The 15,736-nt window shown below is 41.3% G+C and overlaps 1 protein-coding gene across 2 annotated transcripts in view; it reads right to left on the reverse strand.

Annotated features, from left to right (window-relative positions):
- The window catches only part of fam222ba (family with sequence similarity 222 member Ba), a 51,041-nt gene extending 40,730 nt beyond the window's left edge, over positions 1-10,311 (reverse strand). Inside the window, exon 1 of one of the 2 annotated variants that reach the window (XM_032576509.1) lies at positions 10,172-10,311. The gene's annotated coding sequence lies outside the window, so the exon portion shown is untranslated. Of the gene's footprint in view, positions 1-9,011; positions 9,499-10,171 lie in introns of those variants that run through there. The other variant, XM_032576510.1, reaches the window with a different exon arrangement.
- Positions 10,312-15,736: the final 5,425 nt, after the last annotated feature.

Raw genomic sequence — 15,736 nt, forward strand, 5'->3', positions numbered from 1 at the left:
AAACAGCACCGGAGGGTTAGAAGGTTATAAAGAGACCCATTCTGAGCAGAGCTGGCTCTCCAGTACAGTGCACGCATGGAGGAAAAAAAAAAAAAAAAAAAGCACACCCACACACGGAGGCCTGGAGAAGTGGTGTAAGCCATGATAAAATGAGGAGGGTCGTGGACAAGTGGCTTGGCCTGACCGCCCTCCTGAGCGGCTCGGCTCGGTCTTCCTTCCTCTCCAGGACTGATCTCATCACCGCTGTCAGCCCTCCAGAGGAGCTGGAGCTTGTGTTATTTTGGGGAAATGACAACCACATCATAACATCACTATCTTCTAGTTTCCAGTATGCTGGAGATAACGCACGCAGCTACTCATTTTGGCAGAAAAATGAAATCCTATTTGAATTACGTTTGCTTACAGTTAGAGTTGGGGAAAGTTCACAATATCTGGAGTAAAGTTCTGTGACATCAGGAAATGATTCTAGCCTGGCCATTGCCGTCCTAAGTGGAAAGTGGATTGGGCACCAATCCACTTTTTTCACTTCCAATACCGATATTGGAGGTTTAGCATAGGCCAATATCGATTCAAGCAATGACAAGACAAAGGAGGAAGTCCGTTCAGGCCATGTTGACCACGCTTCCAAATATTGAGTTAACATGAACAGCCGCCTCGCTCAGACCTGCACTTCCCTCTTCACTATGGAGGATGGTTGTTAACAACACAGGCGATTTCTGGTAAGCTTCAACGCATCGACCTGGCACATTATACAAGTCACAGGTAAACATTAGCAATGGGGTACAATGTAAAACTTCAACAGAGTTCATGCCTCCAACAAGTAAACGTTTCACAATAGCCAAGAGTCCAGATCCTCTGCACAAAGCAAACAGCGTAGAACAAGAGGTTGGTTTTTACCAGGCTACACTGTTGTTGTTGCTTTACTTGCAGTAAAAAGATTTTAAAAAGTGGATAAATCCCCACAGAAGAGAAAGGCTAACAGCTAGTCAAACTGGTACTCTCATGTTATCTGATTTTAGGAGTTTAAATCAAAAATGTCAGTATAAATACGCTTAGATTAGATTAGATTGAGGCTGTTAGTTGCGTCAATCCCCCTGATCACCTGTAACTCTTCAGTCCACTCCAGGTTCGCCCAGATTAAACATTTGAATTATTAAATTACTATATAATATTATACATTTAAAAAAGTTATCCAGTAAATGGCTTGTGCTAGTTTAGCGCTTTATCAAGTACAGACGACCCCAAAGCCCCCAACTCTACATTCAGTCATTCACACACACATTCACATGCTGATGATGACAAGCTACTGGATAGTAGCCACAGCTGCCCTGGGGCATTCTGACTTGTTTGCCTGTCCTCTTTAAAAACCTCGGTTGGTCGAGGAAGAAAGACGCTCACACTGAGCCAGGCTCTGCTGATTAGTGGTTTCCTGTTAAAATCTGGTTGTTCCTTTCCAGTGTGACCACATGCTTGCTTTAGACGAGAGATTGCTGCACAGCGAACAACTTAACTATCGCATACTAAAATTAAATAAACGTCCACATCGCATGTGTATAATGCAGTGCTGTAATCTATTCATTTTATTGGATTGAGATGATTTTAAACTTTTGTGTTTAAATTGAATTAGTTTATTCCTGACGAGAAATAAGACTGCCAAAACAACACATGAAGTATCTGTTTTTTATTTACAATTTAATAAAAACAGCATTTGAAAATTACCTCATGCCTTCCTCAATAAACCAAAGAAAAAAAATCTTTATTCGCATTACAGCAATCAAATCTTTGTGTGCAGCTGATAACCGTCTTTTTGCATGTTTTCTACTGAAAAGCCTCTTTACCATCACCATAATCTTTAGCTCCCTTCACAGATTCTCTACACCCCAAAACATTTAAAATTCCAGCCAGAAGAAACATCTTGGGGTATTAATAATTTTGAGATTAATATATAACCATCTCAAACACTTTTTTGTTTGAAGTGCTTATGTCACAGAATATCAAATATGTTTTCTGCTCTGTTCTTTGCAGAGAAACACAGCACTAAGTTGATATTAGCTTCATTTTAGCCCTTTTAGTTTTCGTTAGATAACATTTTAAAACGGCTAATTTTGACTCGTATGTCCATGAGAGAGAAGTGAACAATTCTTCCAGCAATAGGTGGGGGAGAAACTGTGTTCACCTATGCTACACAGACCCTGATAAAACCTTAGCGACGCTGAAATCTTAATAAAACGATTGTGGTTCTGAAACGTAAGCCATGGTAAACTTGACAACGCTAACTGGCTAATGCTATGACAGCAGACTGGAGATCAGCTGATCAGACAGAAGGAGGCAGCTGGACGCATTAAAGCAAAGTCATTTCTTGCAGCGTAACGGACGTTGCTCAGCCGAGGAAAGAATGTGTTGCACATGTAACAACACTCTTTTCAGAAGTGCAAACTGCAAAGGGTTAAAATAAAGGATTGTACGTCAAGAGTATGAACGTTTCAGTTTGAGTGGTGATAAAATCCCTCCACACATCCCATCTTAGACTTGCTAGACTCCTAACTTACTGTGATATCTACCTGCTGCTAAAGGTATGGCAACTATTGCTGATAACTTCACAGAATCTTGCGTGACAAAATCTGAACTACCCCTTTAACTGCAGCCATGTAGCATTTACAAATATCATCTAATCTTACTAAATCTGTAAACCTGGCCCCACATCGTCACACTTGAGAGACGGATCTGAAACACTTGACCGATTTAGACTCTAACCAATATATAATATAGAGCCCAATTAGCCTGCAGCATTTTACATCTTCCCCATCTCTAATCCTCTCATAACTTGGCCTTATTTAACATGTCACCAACTAGAACACTGAGCTCACTTTCCTCTCTCCCCAGACATCCCCCACAGCTTTACTGGTGCTTTGTTGTGAAATCCCTGCTGACCCCACCGCTCAGGTCAGCCTCTGAGCCTCTCTGTCGGTAGCTAATGACGTCCTGATATGTACAGCTGGCATCCACATTGGAAAAGTGCAGCAGTAACCGCTGACATGCTAATGGCATCTATTGGGATTACTTAAGAGCGATGTAGGGCTTGCCTAGCAACCTTTCGCCGCAGATCGTTTGGTAGCGCGGCTGGGGAGCATCGGCGTAGGGCCAGTGATCCGATTGAGACGACCTTATCTCGCGCCATAAACAGATAACGGTATCTGCCCTGCTCTTCTGCTGTTCCTGAGAGATGGAGGAGGATAAACAACGCCGTCATCTGCAGCGTCTCTGACTTGCCTCATTGGACAGACGCTTTCCTAAAGCAAGCCCTGTTGATTCTGCTGCACTGACTCCTGTTACTGGGAGGCTTAAGATTCCTACATGATTACCCTCAAGCTGAAGACATAACAATTTCAGAAATCCCTTTGGTCCAAGTGTTTGTAATGTCAGTCCCCGGCTTAAAGCCTCAGGTTTGCTGAACACAGAATAGGGCTGGGCGATGTGGCTGTAAAACGTATCATGACATAAGCATTTCATGTCAATTAACAGATAATTGATTTGGTTTTTGTTTTAAAGATCCAAAAAACAGCTAAACTAGTGACATGACCTTTCCTCTTTTATCCACAACTTCCTCTTGAATACTAATTTTCCCTTTTCTCTCAACTAAAGTCTTTTTTTTACTTTTTAGCTGTCCTCTGATGGTTGAGATTTCACAGTCAAGCAGACCAATTGCCTACATTTCTCATGACAAATTACTTAATTTCCCATAATCCTAATGGACACTAGCAAGCTCAGCTAGTTGGAGATCTACCTTCTTTTTAGCTTAAGCTTTAAGCTAACGCCTTTTCTCTGCTTTCATCCCCCCGAATGCTGTGCGCTTCTGGATCAGTGAAACTATAAACATTTTATCGGACGTATTTTGATTATGTGTCTATCGCAATAGATGATGTTGGTGCTTCATCGCCCAGCTCTAAAAGAGAAACTAACCAGCCACAGCAGGGCTTTCTGTCCCATTTCCCTCCACCAGCTAACAGGAAAATCTACACAACACACACAAAAAAACACAAAAACATGACTAATAACATCATAAAGCTTATCTCAAACTTTACCTGCAGTCGTTGGACATAAAATAAACCAAGTCAGGTGAACCATGCAGTCATTTCTCGCTGATGCACATCCTAAACACCTGATCTAAAGTGCATTATGATTCCAGGTATCCTCTCTGAGCGTGACCTAAAATTGTCCACCAACTCCAGCAAACATCTGCTCAGAGTCTGACACCAAACACATATAGCAGAGGAATCACAGGGCAGCCTCTCCTGCTGGTGGGTGGCTGAGTGGGTGAGTGTGGGCAGACAGCTCCACTGGTGACTAGAGGGGCTGAAAGGTGGAGCTGGCTGGCAGATACCAGATAAAATCTCTGCCCTGCTGCCTCATTTGCTAAATGGGGTAATATCCACAAAAAAAAAAAAAAAAGCTACTCCAAAATGACTGGGTGAGGAAAGTGAAAACCTGCTATGCACATCAAGCACACATGCACCTGTGAGAGATTTAGCATGCATGGGTTCCTGCTGGAATATGAGAGAATCAAACGCATTTCATCTGGGAGGGCACGCGGTTACACATTTCCAATTCAAGTACCGTCACTAAAACCCTACGCCAAATCACTGGCTTTGAATAAACCCAAAACGAGCGCCAGCCAAGTGGCTCATTTCAGCTCGGAACATCATCACATCAAAAAAAAAAAAAAAAAATTGAAAGAAAGAAAGAAACTACTCCGGTTAGCCGAACAATTTCACAGTCAACAATCACAGAGTCCAAACTGTTACTAATCAATGTATTTTAATGAGCCCCCTGTGATTTCCAACAACAGCTGAAACATGAAAAGCTGCTCAAGTTCTCTGGTTCACTCTTTGTACCTTGTGATCTGTTATTCATGGACTGCTCTGTAGTCTCTGAGAAATAAAGCAGAGCTTTGATGTTATCCTCTTATGACTGCTGTCCGACACAGGCCTATCGCTGGGTTCTTCTTGGGCTGTCATGAGGCGAGAAAAACCTTTTTGCAACACAAAACAACCAGGCGTCACAACACAATCAATTGGGGAAAAAAATAAATTATTTTAGCCTCGAAAGCCAAGCAACACTCACGCCTGTCTCCAAAGAATAGGATTTATAACACAGTACCTTGCAATAGTACCTACACATCTGCAACTGTTTTGGTATTTTAATCAGATTTTGTGTGATAGACCAACACAACGTGGCTCAAAATTGCAAAGTGAAAGGAAAATTATGTAGTTCTAAACGTTGTTTACAATATTTAACAAGTGTGCTGTCCTTTTTTATCCAAGATTCTGATGCAACATTTGGTAAAATCTCTTGAAATTAAAGATTTGGGGATTTACGCTTTTTCCACATCTAGATCCTGTTTTCTTTCTTAGCCAAATACAAGACGGAGATCACCTGAAAACATCAATTTCACTTCGACTACAGACTCTAGAGTGACCTTTCGCTATGTGCCCCCATTAACCAGATTCCCTGTTCCTGTAAAAGACAAGCATCCCCGCAGCATAATGGAGCCAACACCGTGGTTACAAGCAGTTATCTGTCACATGTAGCACTTGCTGGCTAAAAAGACCAGCATTTGTTTCTTCTGACCAAAACGCGTTCTTTGACACTGGGCAACCGTGCGTTCCTGTTTTCATTTCTAGTTGATGGATTATGCAGTGCTTGATGAGATATTTGAAGCTTGGCAGATTGTTTTCCAACCTAACGCTGCTTTAAACTTCTTCATAACTTTCTCCCTGAGCTATCCCCGTTTCTTGGGCTGTGTGATGCCGTTTGTTCATCAATATTCTCTAACAACCGAATAAGGTCTTCAACATCCTGATACTGAGGTGGATTTTATTTCATAATTAGGTGACTTCTAAAGCACCTCTGGATTTTACATAGGGGCATCAGAAAATGGGGGGCTGAGTACAAAAGCATCCACTTTTCACACCTTTTGTCAAAAATCATCTCAACTTCATAGCTGTACATTTCTCTATGTTGGTCTACAACAGGAGTCTGCAACCTGTGGCTCATAATTGGCTGAAAATAATAACGATTAAATAAAGATACAATAACAATTGCAGGTTTTAGCAGTTTTTCATAATTTTAATGAAATAACTGCAATGGAGTTCCACTACAGAGTGACACTAAAAGTACAAGTAACATTTATTTAGGTTTGTTTTTCTTATATTCGTAACGCCAGGCTTTTCTTTACATCGTTTCACAAATAACAGCCAATAGATGACAATGTATCCATCCTCTTTTTGCAGAAATTTCACCTTTTTCTTCACTTTAAAACCTACAAATGGTAATAAAACGGTGACAATACATTAACATCCATAGGAACTTATTAAAAAATGTTCCTCTCCTCAAAAGGTCATGCAGCATTTCCAGCTCTAAACCAGCTTTATTTTTCCTGAACTGAGGCCCAGAATGTCTCTTTGTCTTGGTCTAAAACATCACTCTCAATAAAATCAAATAAAATTTGTGGTTTTTATCCTACGAAATTGGAAAAAATGTTTATGAATACTTGTAAGAAACGGCAGTGTAGCTACATAGGTGTGCATTACATTCATAGTGTGCTCTGTTCCCCAACCTATCTTTGTTTTTTCTGCAACACTTTAACACCCCCCATAAGCAAACTGAGAAGGATCAGAAGTCACAATGCCACACCAAAGTTTATTGAGAAAACTGCCCTCCTAAACCACAGTGTAAATCAATATGCTCAAATATACTTGTCAGTATCTTCCTAGGGAGAGGAAAAAAAGCCTAAAATAAAAAAAAAAAACAAGAGGAGCTTGCTTTTCTGTCGGCTTGCCCTCAGCAGAAACTCTGGATTTGCAGTGACAGGTCAAAGAGTCAGCACATGACTCACGGACAGAGGAGGAGAGGCACTCTGAAGAAGCCACGCAGAGATCTAATTAACACATGCATTCAAGTGGTATTTCCATTTGGTGGAACGCAGTAATTTTCTGCATTGCTGGCCAGCGTGACACGAACAAACGAACCAGGTGCTCCTGACACTCAGACTGATTGCCTGGCTTTATGACTAAGAGCAAACACGAGCGTCATTTTCAGACTCAAACAGAGAGAGCGTCGTGAGCACACAGGGAAAGTCACACCTGCGGCACCAGAACCGCCGCGTTCCTAACCACCGTTAACCTCCGCGTCGCAACGCATCTCCGGCATCTTCAAGCGGAGAGTTGTGCGCGATTCGTCAGGCTGTCGTCATTAGAGATGAGCCGCGCTTTACAGATGAGAAGAGGCCTTACAGTAATTTACTGCTAAGACCTAATTAATCTTCATTGTGCTGGGAAACATAGCACCCAAACGCAAAGACGGTTTCCTTCTGCACTGATAATTGCAGGGAGTCGAGGGGCTTGAGTTTCCCCAACAACAAGGTCTGAAATTTAATTATCTGCTCTTTGGAAAATGCAGGGGGAGAAAGCTACATTGCAAAACTGCACTTTGGGGCAAGTAATATCAGGCTCTTGTTTGAGCAAGCAGAGGATATCACGGAGCCCATCCTCCATGCTGTCATAAATTAAACAGTCTCACCTTTGTTTTTGGGGGGGAATTGCTTTGTCACATGACTACAGATTTGCTTTCTGTTGGTTCTGTATCAAACTGAAGGTTCTGATGCGAGGTAAGCAAAACTCCAAACAGTTGCAATATTTAAAGTAGTTGACTTCAAAGCTGGGTTTCCATTACAAATGTGCCCAAAACCTTTTCAATATTTTGCTATTGTGGATAAAATAAAAATAATTTTAAAAAATATATTAAAAAATTCACAGTTCTGGTGTTTTCATTAAATAAGAAACGCGATTAAAAATCACGTGTGAATACGTGTTGTCGTGTGGTAAATCATGAAAAAACATGCAGCGCCATCGTCTTCCTACCACTTCCGGTTATCGTCTGTTATGCCAGTAGAAACATCCGGTCCAAGACATCTTGATGCAGACACCAAGGCAGATTTGTAAAATATTGCCTTATTGATTGGTTTTAATTTGCCACAACTTGTCCAGTTGGATTTGGGTTAGAAACTGAAACTGATAGACAGTAAAGAGTAGATACTGTATTGGTTTAGTAGACGGTTCAATTATCTTATTGATATTTTCGTTAAGATGGATTATATGCTGAACTGCCTGAAGTATGACGTTGTAAAGCCATTGGACCTGTTGTTGATACTGAAAATGAATCAACACAGTACAAACTGAACATGATGTGTTTGATACAAATTTATTCTTTTTTTTTGATGCTAGGCTACATCTAAATGTTAAAATTTACTTCAATGACCGTTTCAGCAAAACAACCGTTTGGTCTACTGGTTCCTAAGTAATTTAGACAAACAGATCGAGTAATTCCATTGGAGAGTACTGCATTTAAATAAATATATTTTAATATCCATCACATTTTTTATGAAAAAGTTAAACCTTCATGTTCAGAGCATTTATAGAGAGATTTAAACTTAGAGGAGTGGCAAAAGCAAATGAGGTGGTTTAGCAGGACATTTAACTGAGGAATATAGTCTCTTCTCCCCGGATATTGAGCTGTCAGCATGTCATGACTCAGTCAGATGAGTCTTCAGATTCATTTGTTGATTAAAAATAAATAAATCATACAAAGGGTGGGGAAAGATGCCTGGACACATGGATGTGAAAGTAATATTGCAAAATTTCTTCATTTTTCCATTGTATTTTAAAATACCTCTCTATCATTTTTTCTCTTATTATATGAAAGCACAATTGTTGGACTACAGAAAAAAAAAAAAAGGAAATCAGTATTGGCCCAGAAAAGTCTGATCGGTGCATTTTTACTTTTATTGCGCCGAACACTGATCCACACAAACACGGTCTCTCTCCCGCATTTTGTCATTATGGATCCGCTTCCCCAACAAATAATAATAATAACAATAATAATAACAGTCCTGAATAGAACAGCTGGTATCTTCCGATCATTTCCTACCCAACATTAATCCAGTTTCATCTTACCCTGAGCCGAGGGTAAGACTTTCCCGGTCCCATCAGTCGCTGTGGAGTTGCTCTATACTGCGGTATGCCTCTCAATAAAATCCGTGACATTACAGAGCGATCACATCAACGGAGCCAGCGGACCCAGAGCAGCCAAAGACAACACGGACAGGCTGTGGCAACATTAACATTCCTCCGTCTAAAGACCAGGCTCACAGGAGAAGAGGAGGAAGAGGAGGAGGAGGAGGAGGGGGGGACATCGATAGGATCCCATTAGTTAAGTGCGCCCTTAGGATACCCGAAATTTGATCAGAGATAGTCCTCCTCCTTCCAGACACGATCCATTAGAGCTCTCCTGCTCCGGAGCTGCTCCTCCTGTCCTCCTCCTCCTCGGTGGTCGAGGTTGTGCGGCAGGATCAGGATGAGTCCGGTGACGTCAACCTTTTGTTATCACCTTTAACACTTGCCTTTGCAGGTGCAAACACTTTCCTCTGTCGCTGCGCGTAAAGCTGCTATTTGCGCAGCGCACACATCCCCGCGTCTGCCGCGAAGAGGGCTGGCACATCTGGACATTTGCTTCCACTTCCCGAAGATTTTAGGGAATATAACCAGCGAAACACACTTTAAATTTGAGCAATATAATATTTAAAAAAAACTCAACTTTATTTCAATGAAGCATTTATTATTTTATTTTTTTTTACATTTCGCCTAAAACATCCTGGGAGAAGTGGTATAAAACCGCCTGGATGTGCAGTGCAAATTACGTATGACAATCCTGTGGCAGGCAAATGAATAATCCCCTGCGGGTTGGTGTCACATCACAAAATACAACTAGCTAAAAAGCCCAGTTCGCCCAGTTAACACCAGCTTGCAATGATAAAATTAGGCTCCCCGTGTGCCTATAGACATGTTTGCCGCTACTGAGAGCCAAAGCGTCGCTGTGGGGTTTTCACAACAGATAAGCCGGGATAAAACGGGGTCAGCAGAAAGCTATAAACCTCCAGGTTGCCAGTCAGAGTGCCAGCTGACTGCCAGGGCTGCGGGCTAAGCTAGCCAGACAGTCTGAAACATACACAGTCCCATTGTTGCCTTCCCAGCCTCCCCTCATATTTCTGCCTCGGTTCGGGGGGACGTCACACGGCATCGAGCAGCAAACACGGGGGAAAGACGCAGGAACTTACCCTCCGTTCACCTCGGGGAAAAGCATCATTTTAGACCGTGGCCATGGTTTAAAACGGACAGATTTTCTGCCGTCGCCCTGCGCTGGCCGAATCACTGCTGCTGCTGCTGTCTGCGGCACCAACTTCCGGCGCATGCGCACTGGCAGGTGCCGTTCCAAACAGAGCCGTGCGACAGAGAGCGTTAAAGGCACAGCCGACTTATCTGAGCTAAATGGCGAATTTAGGGTTTGGTTTTAAAAGATGCGTGTCATTTTAAATATTTACTTTTCTAAAATAAAATAAATTTCAGAAAAATATCACCAATGGCTTCAATACTTCATATTTTATGACAATATAGAGCAAGGGTGTACAAAGTGTGGTCCGGGGGGGCATTTGTGTTCCTCTGAATGATTTTGCAATTCAAGAATGATGCAAATTTTTCAGACTGGCACAGGCAGTTAATAGGTTGCAGCACGTATTTTTGAAGAAAAATGCCTTTCATTTAAAAAACACTAAAGTATTTCAGATCTAACATGAATTACAGATTAATTTTAATACAAAAATCAGAGCAATTAGCTTATATCATTAAAGCATGGTATGTTTTAATGATATAAAAGGTGTTGAGGTATGGGGGGGGGAAAGAAATTAGTTGTGGTGTATTTTAAAATCAGGTTTTGAGACATGTGAGAACTTTTCACTTTATAATTTTAGCCCACAAGGCAAAACGTTTGGACTCCACAAACACAGATTGAGCTTCAGCTGTTTTACACAGAATAATGAGCAATAGAAAGAGACATGCCCTTTGCAGTGAAAGGTTATGCCAGGCTATTATATGCTACTTTGTGTTGGCCTGTTCCATAAAATCCCAATAAAATGCATTGTTCTCAGTACTTAAAATGTGCCTAAATGTGAAAAAGTCCATATAGTTACTGTTACGGCTACTCTTGGATTTTAACAAAAATCAGTTACTTTTTATTCACAATGGGTGATTTTAGGTTTTCTTTCCAGTACATGTGAGCCTGAGGTCTGGCCCTACTGTTACGTAATTTACCTCTCATTCTTCTTCAACATAGAAAGTACTCCTGGCTCAGTTGATCTGTGTTTGATCAACTGATCTGTTGCTTGATCAGTCGTCTCAAAGCCCCAGTCGATGAGGATAGGATTCTGCAGGAGGTTTCCTGCTGTTTAAAAGAGTCATACCTTTCCACTGTCACCTTGTGCTTACTTAAAAGTCAATAACATAATGGAGCCATTTTGTTTACTTTAGTTTTTTCGGGGTTTTTTTTATGTTTTTACCACCTGAACTTGTGTGCATTGTATTATAACTCATATCAAACTGGAGTATACTTTGTTCCTAATAGACTGTCAGAAATTTTGTTTCAATGTTTTTGCTAAATCTATGAAAAATAGAAAAGATAGCACACTTTGACATTTAAAAATTATTTTAGCAGCATCAAGGTGATTCCATAAGGAGGTCAAATTATGTGGCCCTTTAGACTCTAAAGGAAATCAACCGTCCAGATAACAGGTGTGTTCTTAAATAATATTTAATCAGTTTTTATCTGTAAACTGCCAAGCTGTATCAATATGAAAAGATGTTTAATATTACTATTCTTTCAGAAGTATTTACTGAATACAGACAAAGCTATTTATTCATATTTTAACAGTTTCTTAATAGGTTTTATCGATACATTTTTTGAAGACATTCATAATCTTTATATGGCCCCAAATAAAAATTAGTTTGACACCTAAAATCTAATCTCAATATGAACTATACTCTGTCATGATTAGGCACAAGGCTGAGCAGAAAATGAGGGCAAATGCTGCCAAAGTCCCAAAAACATTTTTTCAATATAACAAAAATAAAGCCTGGTTCCTAGTAATCAACTAATTACAAAGGAGTTTAGAAGTTTTGAAAATACTCAGAGCTGGACCAAAGCATATGCAATCTAAGTCATGCTTAGAGAACTTATATTCTCAAACTTTAGATTTGACTGAGAAGAATTGTGAACTATTCTTAATGTTAAATTGATCTTTATTTAGCACATAAAAGAAGTGGCAGATGCATTGCTTGCAATCATGTAAATGTAACTGGATCCTTTCTGCGTTGCGCTGGTTTTATTGAGTGATCAGGCCGTGACACGGCTTGTCTTTAAAAAGGATGGTTTCTTGATTTATTCTGACGAGAACAACGTACAGAAAACAACCATGTGATAGGCTGCCCGCTCCAAGTCCTACACAAAACAGAAGCACATAACAAAAATTAACACAATAGATCTATAAATAAACTGGATGTATTTAGATGAAAAATAAACAGCACACACCTCTCCTGCAGGACAAGACAAAAGGGAAGGATCTAAGGCAGGGGTGGGCAATCCTGGTCCTCGAGGGCCGGTGTCCTGCAACTCTTGGACGTCTCTCTGGTCCAACACACTTGAATCCAACAGCTGAATCACCTCCTAAGTGCAGTCAGGTTCTCCAGAGTCCTGCTAATGACCTCATTATTTGACTCAGGTGTGTTGAAGTAAAGATACATCTAAAAGATGCAGGACTGTGGCCCTCAAGGCCTGGAGTTACCCACCCCTGGTATAAGGGGTGCAAACAATTTAAAGACAATACCACAGAAGAAGAAATAAAAAGGAGGGGCTTCCGATCTTAAAGTAACAAGGTTAAAACAATGACAGAGTTTTTTTTAGTCAGGTAAGGAACAATACAAATAACCAAAAAATGACGTTTTGTGTAATTATAACAAAAGAGAAATATAACCAGGTTACATAAAGGAATAACTCTGTAATTGTCTCTGTAATTTATTTAGCAGCTGTCAACTTCTAACACATTTTATCCAAAGTACTTTTTAATACAATAAACTCACCGATGAAATACTGTCATGAATTGTTTTCTTATGAGTCAACCAAACATGTATTTAGTGCACAAAATGTGGTTTCTCTATCACATTTGAAGAGATGGTGGTAAATAGGCCCCTAAATCAAACTTTGCTTTAGGCTCTAAACAACCTTTGCCTGGCTCTGTATATTTTCAAAAATAAATCACAAAAACAAATGAATAAATACTCAAAGCCTATTTTTTTTATGTTTAACGGACACCGTCTTGTTTGTACATGTAGTGTTTATCTGGTTCACCTCAGTGTTCCCTGTGTGCTGTACTATATTAGGAATCTTGCTGGGAAAGATAAAGCCGAGAGAGAGCACTCCTGGTCAATAGTGTCACATGCTTTGTGATTTGATGAAATGTTCTATTTGTGCAGCCTGGTGTGTATGGCCCCCTAATCAAAGACTTATATTTCTGTGACAACTAAAATAAATTACTCCATTACAATCGCCCACCTGCCCTCTCCACAGTATTGATACCCTTTTATTACCAGACGGAGGCAGACGGACAACACCGACGATTGGGCTGAGTTAGCGAGAACGCTCCAAAACGTGTGTTAGGTGGCTCCGAGTGGTAATGTCACGTCAAGGTGGAGTCGCCACAAAACGTAATCACACTTTGATTGTCCCGGAGAAAATTACACACGTTCGGAGCCACAAACACGCCTGATGTGGCGCATTGTGAGAGATAACCGCACGGCCCCCGGCTCCCAGAACAGGCCCGGCTTATTACAATACTTCAGCCAATTTAGGCCTGCAAGCTTCACTTCCCCCATCGGCGGCGGCAGAAAGAGGGAAGAATTTGGTTTGAAAGCTCAATCACATGCAGCGCTCCGAGTTCAGCAGGTGGGGAAGTAGCAGCAAGCGGGACCCCATCAGGCAATAATACAAAGTTAATGATGCAGAATGGTGTCTTTCTCCATGGCGAAGAAGACGTCAATACAGGATGTTTAAGAACGTTGTTCCTAATTACGCTTTTTAAATTCAACACTGACGTGATTGATGATTTCAAAGAGAGGTATTATTGATCCACTTCACAGACAAGTCTCATCGATTGCAAGTCTGGAATGAATAAAAGTTTTTTTGTTCTTTCCCCTCATGCCCCCCAACCCTTTTATTTCCCCCACTGAGAAAGAGATTGTACAATCAGAGCATCAGTGTGACCTATCTGGGTAGTTTGGAGCCAAATCACATCTTTTACAAAGGAAGCCTGAGCAAGGACGTATGGAACGGTGATTGCTGGATGGAGGGACCCTGGGGGTCTTTTAAGGCGTCGCACGCAATGCAACAGTTAAACCCCAGGCCTTTCTCAGTCTTTACATATGTGGCATGTGGCACGATCGCTGCTAACTATAGCAAGTGGCAGAAGAGCCTTAAATGATCATTTTTACCAACCCTTTACACGATTCAGTTTGGAAGAATTAACAGAGACATTGCTTGCAAATTAAATACACTTTTATTTTATTCACAAGAATAAAGAAGTGCCCTGTCTAATACAGTGAACTAATGTTAAGCTGCTGCAAGCACACGCCTCACAATCCTGCCAAATTTTGAGGCAGTGGCTTCTAAATCTATAGCTGGTCTACTCATACGAAAATGCATCCATATATTAATTAATCAGTAGGATTCTTTACAAATAGTCCGACTTTGCTGTGGGTCTCTGCTTGATTAAGGTAAGGAGTGGCTGTTTCACAGAAAGCCAGCCGCCTGTGCTGCGTCACGCCTCTCGCTGCAGTCAGCAGTGATGGAGTGATGGATGCTCTGACAGATTGTTTTTCTTCCTCCTCTTTTCCCCTCAACACACACCTCCACTCCCCCGTTGACATGCCCCCCCCATGGGTTGTGCTCATACTTTGTTATTCCCTCAGAGCGGAGAGGTCTCCTTATTAGTGCATGAACCTGACACTCGTCGCATGTCTTATCCCAGTAAATCAACAGGAGAGGCAGCAAAGGCCGGGCGCGTCATGACACCACCTGGTTCAGCTGCAGAAACTTTCTGCATATTCAGGGTGATCTGACCTGCTAATGCACCGTTGGCTGTTTGAATTACACAAACCCGGATTGGTCAGGATTCAACAGCTTGTCGGATTGCCGCAACAAGGATGAGATTTTTTTTATTTTTTTTCCCATCACGTCGTGCTGGATCTCATTGGCAAGTGCACTTCAAACAGCAAAAGTGCTTATAATTAAATGGTATGCAGGCAAATCATTTTCTTTCCTTTTTTTTTTCCCTTTTGGTTGGGGTGTAGTGGGTTCTTCTTCCTGAAGGCCAAAGTTAATGCTGTTACAGAAAGAACTCGGATCCACTCCCACGTGAAGTGGCCATGTGAGGAAAGCCCAACGGGAGGGAAAAAAAGAGCCTTGAATGAATCTGAGAGGCAGAAAGTGGGAGAGAGGCAGATGTAGGGAAAGTTCAAACATTACTGATCCTCAAATATCCTTTTTGGTTTCTGGTTCAAATGGAATTTGGCTGTTAAGTGTCTGCTAAAAGCTCCATTTTTGTTGCCCCCTCTCCTTCGTCGCTGCCGAGCTTTTAGAGCTAGATGATGACAGATTGTGAGCTACCTGATATCCTTCATCATTCTCCCCCAGTGGAGGTGTTTGTTCCAACCCGAGCAAGTCCTCCAGGACTAACAAACAGCCGGCGGGTTTTGATGGACTACAGGGAGACATCTGCTCCGCCTGCTTTCGCCGTGCA

Source organism: Xiphophorus hellerii, chromosome 11 (assembly GCF_003331165.1).
Source record: "Xiphophorus hellerii strain 12219 chromosome 11, Xiphophorus_hellerii-4.1, whole genome shotgun sequence".
Classification (NCBI taxonomy): Eukaryota; Metazoa; Chordata; class Actinopteri; order Cyprinodontiformes; family Poeciliidae; genus Xiphophorus; species Xiphophorus hellerii.